General features: G+C 54.0%; 1 long non-coding RNA gene across 2 annotated transcripts; it reads left to right on the forward strand.

Moving 5' to 3' along the window:
• Positions 1–427: 427 nt before the first annotated feature.
• On the forward strand, positions 428–6,382 carry LOC122438838. Of its 2 annotated transcripts, XR_006268662.1 has the most exons (4): positions 428–664; positions 3,728–3,827; positions 5,334–5,576; positions 6,096–6,382. It is a non-coding gene; the product is annotated as an uncharacterized LOC122438838 (long non-coding RNA). The 2 variants fall into 2 exon arrangements; XR_006268664.1 differs by lacking the exons at positions 428–664; positions 3,728–3,827 and adding an exon at positions 3,834–4,409.
• The last annotated feature ends 5,554 nt before the right edge of the window (positions 6,383–11,936 follow it).

Below are 11,936 nucleotides of genomic sequence, written 5' to 3' on the forward strand. Positions count from 1 at the left end.
TGCTCACCGAATCTTGACTTTGGGGTGTGAGCCCTGCTATGTCCTCATAACCCCAGCCTCTCAGGTTGATTGTTAAAGTTCCCAAACCCAAGACCTCCAAACCAGCAGAAATGTTGTGGGGATGCTCATTTCTTGGGGACAAGGCGACAGTCTGGTGTGACCCTCTTACCAGTCCATAATTAGCATCTAGCCCACTGGGAAAGTCATCTCGAGGCTGAGGGTTCTCTGTCTCCTGTCAAAGGCCCCTGCTGTGCCTGGACTTCAGTTTCCCCACTTGTCAATGGGGGGCTGCACTCCAGGAACTTGGTGATCCCCTTCTGGCCTGATGTGTCAAACCAGGAACACCAGCAGGGCCGGCTCCCTGCCTTATCCCGGTCCTGCCGCCAGAGGGCGGGAGGCTCCGCGCTTCACATCACTCTGACGGGAGGCTGCTGCCGCTGCATAGACGTGAATTAAGGCTCCTTGGGCTCCACAGCACCCACAGGGACTGGGGTACCTGGTTCAGACCCCGCCCGGGCACCACGCTGTACAAGACTGGGTGCTGGGACACCATCTGGGAGCTCAACACCTGCGAGCACTGAAGGCCCTTGAAAGCAGCTAAGGGCCAGGTCTGAGGATTCCAGCAGAGAAGAGGGTGTCACAGGCAAACCAGGGGAAAGAAAAGGTTGTGTGTGTGTGTGTGTGTGTGTGTGTGCAGGCTGTGCTGTGGGCAGGCTGTGTGTGTGCAGGCTGTGTGTGTGCAGGCTGTGCCGTGGGCAGGCTGTGCCGTGGGCAGACTGTGTGTGTGTGCAGGCTGTGCCGTGTGCAGGCTGTGCCGTGTGCAGGCTGTGTGTGTGCAGGCTGTGCTGTGTGCAGGCTGTGTGTGTTTGCAGGCTGTGTGTGTGCGCAGGCTGTGTGTGCGCAGTCTGTGTGTTTGCAGGCTGTGTGTGTGTGCAGGCTGTGTTTGTGTGCAGGCTGTGTGTGTGTGCAGGCTGTGTGTGCGCAGGCTGTGTGTTTGCAGGCTGTGTGTGTGTGCAGGCTGTGTTTGTGTGCAGGCTGTCTGTGTGTTGAGGCTGTGTGTGTGCAGGCTGTGTGTGTGCAGGCTGTGCGTGTGCAGGCTGTGTGGTGTGCAGGGTGTGTGTGTGCAGGCTGTGCCGTGTGCAGGCTGTGTGTGTGCAGGGTGTGTGTGGGGCTGTGTGTGTGTGCTGTGTGGGAGGCTTGTGCAGGCTGTGGTGTGTGCAGGCTGTGTGTGTGCAGTTGTGTGTGCGGGCTGTGTGTGTGCGCTGTGTGTGCGCGAGGCTGTGTGTGTGCAGGTGTGTGTGTGCAGGCTGTGTGTGTGTGCGGCTGTGTGTGTGCAGGCTGTGTGTGTGCAGGCTGAGGTGTGCAGCTGTGTGTGTGCAGGCTGTGTGTGTGTGCATGTGTGTTGTGTGTTTGTGCAGCTGTGTTTACAGGCTGTGTGTGCAGGCTGTGTGTGTGTGCAGGCTGTGTGTGTGCAGGCTGTGTGTGCGCAGTGCTGTGGTGTTTGCAGGCTGTGTTGTGTGCAGGCTGTGTGTGTGCAGGCTGTGCCGTGTAGCAGGCTGTGTGTTTGCAGGCTGTGTGTGTGTGCAGGCTGTGTTTGTGTGCAGGCTGTGTGTGTGCAGGCTGTGTGTGTGCAGGCTGTGTGTGTGTGTGCAGGCTGTGTTTGTGTGCAGGCTGTGTGTGTGCAGGCTGTGTGTGTGTGCAGCTGTGTGTGTGCAGGCTGTGTGTGTGTGCAGCTGTGTGTGTGCAGGCTGTGTGTGTGTGTGCAGGCTGTGTGTTGTGCAGGCTGTGTGTGTGTGTGCAGGCTGTGTGTGCAGGCTGTGTCGTGTGCAGGCTGTGTGTGTGTGCAAGCTGTGTGTGTGTGTGTGTGCAGGCTGTGTGTGTGTGAAGCTGTGTGTGTGCAGGCTGTGTGTGTGTGTGCAGGCCTGTGTGTGTGAGCTGTGTGTGTGCAGGCTGTGCCGTGTACAGGCTGTGTGTGTGCGTGTGTGTGTGCGGCTTGAGGCTGTGTGTGGTGTGCAGGCTGTGTTGTGCGTGGTGTGTGCAGCTGTGTGTGTGCAGGCTGTGCCGTGTACAGGCTGCTGTGGTGTGCAGGCTGTGTGTGTGTGCAGGCTGTGTGTGTACGGCTGTGTGTGTGGTGCAGGCTGTGTGTGTGCAGGCTGTGTGTGTGCAGGCTGTGTGTGTGCATGCTGTGTACAGCTGTGTGTGTGGCAGGCTGTGTGTGTGTGCAGGCTGTGTGTGTGTGCAGGCTGTGCTGTGGGCAGGCTGTGTGTGTGTGCAGGCTGTGTGTGTGCAGGCTGTGTGTGTGCAGGCTGTGCCGTGTACAGGCTGTGTGTGTGTCAGGCTGTGTGTGTGTGCAGGCTGTGTTTGTGTGCAGGCTGTGTGTGTGCAGGCTGTGTGTGTGCAGGCTGTGTGTGTGTGTGTGTGCAGGCTGTGTGTGTGTGCAGGCTGTGTGTGGGCAGTGTGTGTGTGTTGCAGGCTGTGTGTGTGTGCAGGCTGTGTGTGTGTGCAGGCTGTGTGTGTGTGCAGGCTGTGTGTGTGCAGGCTGTGTGTGTGCAGGCTGTGTGTGTGTGCAGGCTGTGTGTGTGTGCAGGCTGTGCCGTGTGCAGGCCGTGTGTGTGCAGGCTGTGCCGTGTGCAGGCTGTGTGTGTGTGCAGTCTGTGTGTGTGCAGGCTGTGTGTGTGTGTGCAGGCTGTGTGTGTGCAGGCTGTGCCGTGGGCACAGCCACTCCTCAGGGCGCCTTTCCTTGTTCAAACCTTTCTCGTGGCTCCAGAGGAAGTGGGTGGAGAAGGCTTCAGCCCCACAAAACCAGCCAGGGGTTCTGGGGGCAATGGGAGGATAGCTGGCTGAGATATTGGGAAGGGAGAGACCTTGACATGTGGGCCCAACTGGATCTCCTAGTCCCAAGTGCCCAGAATGGACTGGGTGGGGCCATCAGGAAGTTTGGCCTAGACACGAGAGGGCAGAAATGGAGGCATCTTGGGGGGCAGATCTGAGCTCAGAGCAGGCTCTCTGGGTGAAGAGTGGGGAGGTGACAACAGCAGGGAATCAGAAGAAATGGGTGAGTAGGGAGGGGCAGCACATGATGGCGGGAGCCTGGGACCTGGAACAGAGAAAAGGGTCCAGGCAGGAGTCCAGCATGCTTGAAGTTGATCTGGAGGACATACAATGTCCTGGGAAGGGATGAGAGAGGTAGTTCCACTTCTAAGTGGCCTGGCTACAGGCAAGATAACGTGATGGACCATGTCACAAGACATCCCACTCAGGACCAGCTATCCTTTCTGATGATGCTGATGAGGCCTAAGTGAGGGGCATTAGTGTGTCCCCAGGATGCCATGGCTGGAGGATCATAGGAAGACAGCTAATTTGGGGGGCTGACCACTGTTTTCCACCCCTGTAGTTTGGCAAGTGACAGCCCCGTGGCAGGGGGAGGTCGGGACCCAAGGGTTTACAAGAGTGGGCAGGGAATCGTTCCAGCTTCTGCCTGGTCCCCCAGGAGACTGCCCACCTGTGGCATGTGAAGGCCAAAGCCTTGAGTCTGGGTGAAGTGAGACACTCAGGCAGAAGGTATGTGTGGGGCGGGGGAAGGTAGGTAGAAGGAGGTTAAGGTGGCTGTTCTCTGGATGTACCAAGTACAACCTGGAACTTCTTGCTATGTACCATGTTCAGGAGAGAAAGTGGGGTTGCCCAGAACACCCTTAACCCATGGTTTGGCCCTCTGCTCTTCCCCCAGGAATCCCTCTTTCTAGAGAGCACACAACTCACACCCATGACTGAGGCAGAGCCTGGGCCCCTGTTGAGAGTCCCATGCCTTGTTACTCAAATTATATACGGTAAAATCATAAAATGTGCAATTTGGGGTCCCTCTTAAAGAGATCTTCCTTCTGAGGTCACCTATCAGGTGGGGACCAAGTGGACTTGAGCAGGTGGGACATCCTCTGGGCCTCACACTCCTGGCCTGGCTGTGGGGGATGGTTGTTGGGTGCCTGAGCCTTTTAGGAGAGCCAGAGAGTGCCATCCCACCATGAGTGAGGTCTTACAGGGTGGGGATCCTGGAATGATGGCTGGTGGTCCAGGCTGGAGAGTCCTATCCCACCATGATGGGTGGGATCTTACAGGGTGGAGATCCTGGAGGGGAGAACTGTGTTCTGCTGTGGAGGCCCCTGGAGAGGGGAGACAATGGTTGGGAATGGAGAGAACACTGCCCTGGAGCAGCGTATGTTCAGAGAAGTGCACCCCTAGGAGAGGCAGGATGTGGGTTCCTTGGCCACCTGTGAAAAACAGGAAGCCTGGCCTCCACAGCATCAACCTGTAGGCCCTGCTGGGTGAACTTGGCCTGCAGGAGCTGTTGGTCTGGGCTGGCTCCCCATGGTGGTGGCCCAGTATCATGAGGTCCTGACAAGTTCGCAGACAAGGTGGGTCATCTCCTCTAGCCTCTGGGAGCTGTTCCTGGACCCTGAGTGGCATTCCCACATCTGTAGGTGAGGAAGAGCTGGGTGGCCAGAGTGGTCTTGGAGCTTATGACACAGGGGACAGGTACCTCTTGGACTCAACTCAGCTGTAGCCGAAGAGGCTCCTCAAAGACCCCTGGGACCCAGGGTACCACATCTTGCTCAGAGTCAATCTCTTAGAAATAGAAACTATTTCCCTACCCCGGTGGCCACTGTGGGTATGGTGATGACTGACAGGAGTCCAGGATGGGGTCCCTCAGCTTGCTGGGGTCTTTCTCCATGGTATCTAGGCAGGTTTGCTCTGACTCAGGAAGCCCCAAGACCATGCTGAGCTGTGAGCACAGAGAGGGGTGCAGGCTGCTGCTCCCAGGAGTTGTGGGGAAGGGCCTTGGGCTGTTGGGTGCCTGAGCCTTTAGAAGAGCTGGAAAGTCCCATCCCACCGTGATGGGTGGGGTCTTATAGGATAGGGATCCTGGAGGGGTGAACTATATTCCAGGCTATAGAGCCGTGGGGAAGGGCCACATTGGGGTATGGGGGGACTGAGGCCCAATGCTCTGCCAAGTGTCAAGGGGGGAGATTCCCCCCTTTGCAGGTCTTTCAGTGAAACAGAGCCCCCTCCCTTTCATTTCCTGGGGCTGCTGTGTCTGAATGGGGTGGGGGTAGGGCTTTGGGGTAGGGTAGGGAGCAGTGGTTTTGATGCAGCTCCTAAAATGCAACCACAGGACTTGGTGGTGACCCCCTACTTTCAAGGAGATGTGAGGTCTCTCCTTGGAACCAAGCAGAACCCTGCAGACCCCCTCCCCAAGTATAGAACTAAACAGTTAATGATCAGGACAATAGAGTCACAGACAAAGAGCCTGATAACACATTTTTGAGTTGTTTTTACAGATACCATAACTGCCAGCAGAGGGAAAAAGCTAACTGTGTGATGACTAGACCACAGCCATGAAAGGATCTGCTCCAACTCGAGCCATACAGAATCTATGTGTGTATGTTGGTTGTTCAGTCGTGGCCGATTCTTGGCAACCCCATAGACTGTAGCCTGCCAGGCTCCTCTGTCCATGGGATTCTCCAGGCAAGAATACTGGAGTGGGTTGCCATTCCCTTCTCCAGGGCATCTTCCCGACCCAGGTATTGAACCTGGGTCTCCTGCATTGCAGGCAGATTCTTTACCCTCTGAGCCACCAGGGAAACCCACTGAATCTATGGCTATCACAATTCCAAGAACTGGCCTCAAGAGAATGGGATTAACATTTTTTCTCATAATAATCTATATCTTTCATGGGCATCAAAATAATTGTAGCTTGCTCTGCCCATATATGTAAGTGGGCAACTAAAATTGTCAGCAAAGAGATGCTATAGGCCCAAGTTGACATCTTCCACTCTTAGGAATATGGTGCCTTATATCAGCATGAAGTTACAGAAGATGGAACTTCACCCATAATCCTATAGAAATGGAATGATGTTTGACAGTGGGGAATTGAAAGCAGCTCTTTTGCCTCATTTCCTCTTTGCCCATTTCTGTTCCCTTCCAACCTTAAAAGACTCTAATTCTAGGAACAAGATCACTAGGTAACTTAAGCTAACTCCTGGCTTATGCTCTCCTGAATGCACACCATGCCTTGCCTAATCTGTTGATTTGTTTCCTAGACAAAAAGAACTAAGAATGAAGAACTGAGGAGTTAAAAGATGACCAGCTCTCACAATCCTGCAGGCAGATCACAAAGGCAAGATAACATCGGAAGACAGAGAAAGCCAATGCACGCAAAGGAGAATGATGTGGCACCCAACTTCCTGTCTCAGTGATTCACTGAGATTCTTTCCCTTTTTTCCCCTTTAAAAACTGTCATGACTGATTGGCTATACCCCAGTACAAAATATGTTTGGTGTTAAAAAAAATAATAATGATAATAAAAAATAAAAACCGTCTTTTCTGAGTGGAATCTTCAGAGTTGGTCTCTGTACATGAGTCTACCTTCTCCCCAGATTGCTGGCTTTTGTGAGTAAAGCAACTCTTCTCTCTACTGATACTTGCCTCTTAAATTATTGGCTTTTGAGTGGCGAGCAGCAGAACCTGAGTTTTGTAACAACCTGCAGGGAGCCCTCCTTCCTGGGCCATCTGTCAGAAGTGGGGGCTCGGTGGGGGGCAGTCACCCACCCTGACTTGGTTTTGTCACTTCGGGGGAGGCAGACTGCAGCCTTTTGAGGACTGAAATGCCTGAAGCCCAGGGCTTGAGCCTGAGAGAAGCAGAGGCCATGCTTTTGTTGGGGGGCAGGTCTGAGGATCTGTGGGAGCCCCAGCCTGAGAAGACAGGCCACCTGCCCACGGTCATCCATCCCCAGTGAGACCAGGGAGGCTCAGAGGCCCTGGACGCCATCCACCAGAGAACAGAGTGGTCAGAATCTGAGGAGGGGGAGGAGGAAGAGGGGAGGGAGGAGGGGGACACAAGAAGAGGAGGGAAGGGGAGGAGACAGAGGGGAGGGAAGGAGGGTGAGAGAAGTACGCAGAAGCCAGAGACAGGTGGAGAGGGCTGGCCAAGGGCTCCAGAGGAGGTGGGGGCAGGGCCTGGTGAGGGGGGCATGGGAGTCGGGCCTGGGCCTGCCAGGACTGTGGCTGCACCAGGAGCTGGGTGGGGGCAGGGGGACAGGACAGGGTGCCCAAGGGTCCCTGGATCATGTTGAGGCTGTGGGTTTTCATTTGCCGAGGTGGTGGGGGCAGGGCTCATTTTAATAGTCGCAGGTTCCAGGGTTTAGGTGTGAAAGATAGTTGCTAGGATACAGGCACCAGACACCACTTGTGCTATTACCCTTGTGGGGGTTGGGGGCCGGAGAGGATGGGGGGGGGCTGCAGGACTGAGGAAGGTTGGCGTGGATGTGAGGCCTGCGGTGTCAGGGGGTGAGAATTTGGTGAGGGGAACTGAAGGCCTTGCCTCTCCTTCCTGTGCCCTGAGAGAAGCCCGTCGTGGCAACCACAGCCTCTGCTGATGCAGCTGACAGGCGCCTGTGGGTAGACTGACATTTCCGTGGCTGCTCATCTCTGTGCCTGGCTCCTCATGTTTGCCCCTCCCCCTTGCTCAGGCCCGTAGAGACCTGAGTTCTCCACGGGGACAGTGAGGGCAGCGGATGGACTTATGTGTAGCCCTGACCCTCAGCCTGGTGTCAGGCTGAGGCCCTCCTGTCCCTCTTGTGGCATGGTCCCCGGGTGTCCCCAAGCTGGTCCCATGAAGCCTTGCAGCCCTCCCCTGGTCCTGGCTCCCTGAAGCCCCTCACGCTGTTTCTCTCACCCGCACCCAAGTGCTTCTTTCCAGATCTCTCTCCTGGCTCCCGAGAGTGCTGGCTCCTTGGGGGTTGGGCCCTGCTTTACTGCTGTACCCACTGGGTCTAGATCTGCACCCTGTGCAGAATGGCCACTCGGTCAGTATTTGTTGCACAGACATGAAAACTGTCCAGTGAGAAGAACAAAAACTGCCCTGGCTTCACCTTTGGACCCCAATGTGGTTACATCCCTCAGGTATCTATAGGGCACAGCCCGGCGTGTTCTTCAGGTCAAGCACACACTGACCCTGAATTGGGTTTCCCCTCCTCAGAGAGCCCAGAGCTGACCCCACAGCAATGTGGTATGTGGCAGGGCTGGAAAGTTCCACAGTGGGGTAAGGGCTTATGTTGGTCTTAGTCCTGATGGTCAAGAGGCCCACAGCAGACCCTCAAAGAAGCTTCAGGATGTGGGGCTGAGGTGGGTCTTTGACCTGGGATCCATGCTGCCCTTCAAGTATCTGGGCCCCATCTCACCTGCCATACAGAAATAACCATCCACTCTACGGTGTCTAGAAGCTGTGCATAGGTGGTTTGAGCTGGAACTCAGGGTGGACACCATCTCTTGGAAACATACTGGCCAGTGGGCCCAGGCGGGTTTGCTATGTGGTTCTGAGAAGCAGGCCTTAGACGCTCCCGAGGCCTGGAGCGTCGGGTATGATGTAAAACTTGGTAAAGGTGTGTAACCGCCGTGGTCCAGAGCCCTGTCTCCCTCCAGCCTGCTTGCGTGTCAGGCAGCCTCAGTCTGGCCCAGAGCATCTCTGAGGCCTGGCTAAGAGCAAATTGAGCTGAGAATACATTTAGTTGGTTTTGGAGGTCTATTTATAGGTGTACAGTGGCTCTAAGATCAATGAAGATTTTGCTATCTATCTGGGAGAGGAATGGAGCACTGAGGGTGAATACATGTGTGCTAAGTCGCTTCAGTTGGGTCTGACTCTTTGCAACCCCAAGGACTATAGCCCACCAGGTTCCTCTGTTCATGGGCTTCTCCAGGCAAGAGTACTGGACTGGGTTGCCATGCTCTCCTTCAGGGGATCTTCCTGACCCAGGGATCGAACCCACATCTCCTGCAGCTCCTGCATTGCAGGCAGGTTCTTTACGGCTGAGCCATCAGGGAAGCCCAAGGGTGAATGGTACTCCCCCAAATTCATGTCCACCCAGGACCTGTGAATGGAACCTTATCTGGAGACAGGGCCTTTGCAGATGTAGTCAAGTTAGGATGAGACCATCTTGTCTGGCCTTAATCCCTATATGACTGGTTTCCTTATAAGGAGAGACAGTTTTGGATACAGGGAAAAAGCCACGTAGTGACAGTGGCAGAGAGATGCAGCCACAAGCCCAGGAAGCACCCATTGCTGGCACCACCAGAAGCTGGAAGAAGCCTGGGGCAGATTCTCCCTCAGAGCCTCCAGGAAGAATCCACTCTACTTTGGTTTTGAACTTCTGGCCTCCAGAATTGTGAAAAAATTAATTGCTGTTGTTTTAAACAACTGCATTTGTAATTCATTACGGCCTCCATGTACAGCTTTCTTCCCTGCACGCCCCCTGCTCTGGGCGGGCTCTCTGGCTTCATGACAGGAAGGTGTGAGATGTGTGGTTCACGGGGTGGACGAAAGGGACCCATGTCCTTCGGTGCCTTCCAGCGTCAGGTGAGGTGTATAAAATGTGAGGTTGTTGGCAGAGGCCGTGGTACTCGTCCATGCTGGTCAACACATATTTCACTTCCAGGACTGCTCTCCATGATGCAGTCAGACACAATTATAACTGCACCACCCCCCGGCTACCCGTTTTTCTTTTTGCGTGAGACTCTTGAAAAGTAGAATTTTCTGAAATTCCTGTGTTTGTAGGGAGCCAAGGCACTTGTTTCACATCCCCAGCTGGCCAAGCACATCCTGGTCCCTCATGAACATCTTGTCCTGGCCAGGCTTGTGCTTTCATAAGGATGATATTTCTCTGTGTTCTTTTGTGGTCATTTGAAGAGCCCACCAAAGAGGAGGCAGTGAAATTATGCAGCCAAAAAAAAAAAAAGAATGGTCAGTGGTGTCAATTAATTTCAAAACATTGTTACTTCCTGGATATTTTGGATGCTTTATAAAATTTGTGATTTCTTTTCTCTTTCCAAATAAGCATGTGCTTCTGTCTCTGGTTTTGTACTGGTGATTTCATGTTGGTTTCCTTTGAGAGCCCCTCTTGGTGCGCACAAACTCTGGCTCGCCTGGGCTGCTCAGGCTGCCCGCGCCTTGGAGCGAGCTTCCCTGCTACACTCTAAGGTGAGCATGAGGTGGATCTGGGGGCTGGCCACACGGCCTTCAGGCTGGGTCCCTATCAGAGGCCCCCCCCTACATCATCCAGGATAACTCACAGCCTGCCTCCTGCCCCTCTCAGAAGCTCAGGGCTGACTTCTCATGGGAATGTCTAGTTAGGGTAAAATGAGTGTTGCTCTTTTGTGTGGTTATGTTTGTAGCTCGTGTCAACAGCGTTGAGTCTGCAGACTTCATTCTGTTTCTGTTTTTGCTCAGCTCCCCTCGACAGTAAATGACCATTTTGAAAAGCTTTTCATATGCCGTGGTGTCAGGTCTGTTTTCCGTTTGATGAGTGTGGGATTTCACATTAACTAACAGCATAATTCACACCTGAAGGGGCGTTTTGAAATCTCAGGCTTAAGTGGTTGATCTGTCTATTTCTCCCAGTGGTTAAGTCCTTCCTGTTCGTACCTATTTTGCTAATTTTAGATACGTGGGTACACATTGGTTGTATGTTTTTGTTTTGTTGCTGCTTTGACAGCAGTACTATTTTGTCAGAAAGTAGAATTCATAACCCTGGCTTTTTTGTAGTTCATGTTTGCTTTTTATATGTTTTCCATATTTTTTGTCCCCAAAGTGTCCTGTTGCTCTTTGAAGAAAATAGAGTGTTGAATCTTTTCTTTTAAATCCAATTCGAGACTGTTTTTTAATTTGAGAAGTTTAGCCCAGGGTTTTGGGGCAGGCCAACCTGGAGTGGAAGGAAGGTACCCCTGGACCGGCCGAGACCCTCCACTCCAACCCCTCTGCCCACCGTGCCAGCCCCTCCCCAGGGCTGCAGTCCCTGGCCAGCCCCTGTGTCAGGACGGTAGTGGCCATGCTCGGGCTTTGGGGGCCTGAGAGGGGAGGAGCCAGTGCCTAGAGGCCCGTGTTTCCATTGCTATCCCCAATGCCAGGCCAGATTGGGCCAAGCTGAACTCTATTTCTCCAATTATAAAAGCCCTGCATTGGAACCCCCCAAGCTTCAGTCTGAGGATGGGGGTGCTGCCTGCAGTCAAGGACTTTGCCTCCAGCTTCCGGGGCCTCAGCCCATACCTGCACAGGTGGTGGAGCATTTGCTGTGCAGAGGCCACTCTGAGGGCTGACCTGAGATGTCTCAGTCCTCATGCCCCCCCACCCCCAGGTAGAGCAGCCCGCACCCTCCTTTTTTTTTCACCCTCCTGTTTTATTGATTGATTTATTTATTGGCCACGATGTGCAGCTCTCGGGATCCTAGTTCCCTGACTAGGGGTCGAACCTGGGCCTTTGGCAGTGAAAGTACAAAGTTCCAACTACTGTACTGCCAGGGAATTCCTTGCCCCCATTTGACACTGAGAAAATTGAGGTCCAGGGGTAAACGTGGGAGAACCAAGACCCAGAGCGCACTCAGGCTGTCTGTCACAACAGAAACAAAGCCAGCAGTATTTAAATGCCAATGTGCTTATGTGTATGTAACAGGCCCAGCAAGCATGGGGCTCGCTGTGGGGCAAGGGGCACATAGAGGAGGGACTCAGCCCTGCCCTCCCTAGAAAGGACAGAGGAGCAGACAATTAAGGGTGATCATTCGAGGGGAGGACGGTGGGCAGCATGACCCCCAGCGCAGACCACAAGGAAGGCAGAGGATGGAGGGGGCGCGACCGCTGGTTGCTGGGGTGGAGTCCGGTGGAGAGATGCGTCTGATGACAAGGGCTGATGGTGCTGTCTGCTTTTGTCTCAGGAGCTGGGAAGAGGCTAAAGCTACGGTGGGAGCTGAGGGTGGGGGCCATGGAAAAAGCACTCATTGTGACTGGGAAACCACAGAGTCTAGCTCTTTGTAAATTATTATTATTATTTATTTGGCTGTGCTAGGTCTTAGTCACAGCACTCAGGATCTTTGATCTTCCTTGTGGCATGTGGGATC

The sequence above is a fragment of the Cervus canadensis genome, chromosome 1 (genome assembly GCF_019320065.1).
Source record: "Cervus canadensis isolate Bull #8, Minnesota chromosome 1, ASM1932006v1, whole genome shotgun sequence".
Classification (NCBI taxonomy): domain Eukaryota; kingdom Metazoa; phylum Chordata; class Mammalia; order Artiodactyla; family Cervidae; genus Cervus; species Cervus canadensis.